Source organism: Osmerus mordax, chromosome 15 (assembly GCF_038355195.1).
Source record: "Osmerus mordax isolate fOsmMor3 chromosome 15, fOsmMor3.pri, whole genome shotgun sequence".
Taxonomy (NCBI): Eukaryota; Metazoa; Chordata; class Actinopteri; order Osmeriformes; family Osmeridae; genus Osmerus; species Osmerus mordax.
Window position 1 is genome coordinate 16,460,609 of NC_090064.1, and position 2,700 is coordinate 16,463,308.

A 2,700-nucleotide genomic window follows, 5' to 3' on the forward strand; every position below is an offset into this window, starting at 1 on the left:
AGAGGAGGAGGAGGGGGAGGAGGAGGGGGGAGAAGGGGAGATGAGGAGGGAGAGAGGAGGAGAGGAGAAGGGGAGATGAGGAGGGAGAGAGGAGGAGAGGAGGAGGGAAATAGAGGAGAGTCCAGGAGGCACGTAGTCTCGCAGGGTTGCCAGCCTTCCACTGAGGAGGACAAAAGACCTCTCTTCCTGGAGAACCAGCCCTAATCACGCAACGGTGGAGGCTGGGTGTGTGTGTGTGTGTGTGTGTGTGTGTGTGTGTGAGGCTGTAGTCGTGGGAACAGTGGGCTGGGGACCAGTACAGCTGAGGTGGACTGTGATTATCTAAGCTGCGTTCATGATTGAATCCCCGGTCAGTCGTGTTCTGGGACGGCCTGGGGTCAGAGTTGAAAGCTAAAGCAGAGCTGTAACAGAGCTGGAGCATTGTGGGAAAGCTGTTTATTAACATGTGTCCATCATCCATGCCATCAGATTCTCTATCATCCTGGTCTGATAATAACGCAGCTCTGAAGCGAGACTTGTAATTGCAGAGGCGTGTGTGTTAGAGGGGGGTTACCAGACCCCAGGCCAACAGGAACTGCTGCAGTGCAGGAGACTGAGACCACAGTTCCCACACTACCATGAGGGACTGCCTGGGGGAGGGGGGGAAAAGAGAGAGAGAGAGAGAGAGAGAGAGAGAGAGAGAGAGAGAGAGAGAGAGAGAGAGAGAGAGAGAGAGAGAGAGAGAGAGAGGAGGGGGGAAAGAGTGAAAATGGAGAGAGGAGATAAAGAGAGAGAAAAGGAGAGGAGAGAGAGAACAAGAGAGATAGAAAGAGCAAGGACAGAGAGGGGAGAGTGAGTGAGAGAGAGAGAGAGAGAGAGAGAGAGAGAGAGAGAGAGAGAGAGAGAGGAGAGAGAGAGAGAGAGAGAGAGAGAGAGATAGAGAGAGAGAGAGAGAGAGGAGAGAGAGAGAGAGAGAGAGAGAGAGAGAGAGAGAGAGAGATCATATCTGGGCCCCTCTGGGCACAGACCAGAGTTATTTCTAATCAAGAGGGATTTGATTTGTGCCCAGAAAGAATCTCTTTTCTCCTCCTAAATCTATTCAAGGATTATCGCAGGGTAAGGTAAACAGGATAGTTTAGTACCCTGACACACACACAGCTTTACCACAGCCCCCACACTGAGCTAGCAGGCAGAAGATTCACCTTCACTAGCAACAGACCAATTTTCTTTTGCTCCGTTGGAGGTTCCTGACATGGCTGGAGGGAATGTCATGCCGGAATAAACAGCCTGGATCGATGGAGACAGAGAAGGGTGAGGAGGAGATAAGGTTGCTAATGGAGTCACCCAGAACAGCCCAAGGACAGAGGCCTGGAGATGGGAGGGAGGGGGAAAGAGAGAGGAGCGAGACAGAGACAGAGAGAGAAGGAGAGACAAGAGTGTGTGAGAGAAAGAAGAGTGAGAGAGAGAGAGAGAGAGAGAGAGAGAGAGAGAGAGAGAGAGAGAGAGAGAATGAGAATGAAAAAGAAGGGGAGAAAGAGAGAGATAGAGGAGAGGGCAGGTGTAAGATCCTAAAAGGGTCCTACTGCCCCCTCTCCTGGGAGAGACCAGAACCTCGATGCAGGTGAGTCGAGGCAGGTGAGTCTCCCAAGAAGAAGACTGGCTGGTCATCCCCTTCTTTCTATTGGACCGGCTACAGCACCTGGCAACAGTCCTGCTTGTATCAGTGAGAGACGTGAAATATGAAGCCGGCATTACCACGACCAATGACAGGAAACTGTCAGAAAGTGTGGCAGAGCCAGATTACAAAACTAGTACAAGCTGACACAAGAGGCTCTCCTCTTACACGAACGGCCGAAACACTAATGCTTAGGGTTTTAACCCCACCTCTCTCTCTCCTTCTGTAAGAGGATCAGACGAGTTCTGGGAGAACTGGTGGCACGCCACCGCCCCCTCCTGGCCAAACAGGGAAATACAGCTCCATCGTGGGTCTCCAAGGGAACCACACTTCGTTTTATTGATCTTGTGGGATAAGTGAAGATGTTGACATTACGGTGAAATTAAGTAAACACAGAAATAATATTCTGTTTATTTCATAGGTGATGGTGACATGTTGTACAGTATCTTCACACACTGTTCCTTGGCTCTGACAAAACTGCACACTCATCATCTGCTTCTGCTCTCTACATGCAGTAAGAGCACCTCATTAAAGCGTTCTCGAAATGAATGAAATTTAAAATGTCAGTACGTGTGCTTGTATAAATCCCATGTAATAAAACCCAGAATCAAACCTAGCCTCCAGACAGGTGGGCTATTCATTCAGAGCCTAATAACATTTTCAAAAAAAAACAAAAACAAGATCATATAAATCGCCTCAGAAGTCATATTTTCCAGCGGTGAAACCATGGAAATGTGAGAGCTCTCCACTTCCCTGCACTGACCCTAACCCTACACTGTCCAGGATCTCACCAAGACTTTGACAGCGAGCCCTGAGCTGGAGACAGGCTCCAGACCTTTACAGCGAGCCCTGAGCTGGAGACAGGATCCAGACCTTTACAGCGAGCCCTGAGCTGGAGACAGGATCCAGACCTTTACAGCGAGCCCTGAGCTGGAGACAGGCTCCAGACCTTTACAGCGAGCCCTGAGCTGGAGACAGGATCCAGACCTTTACAGCGAGCCCTGAGCTGGAGACAGGCTCCAGACCTTTACATATATATCATCCCT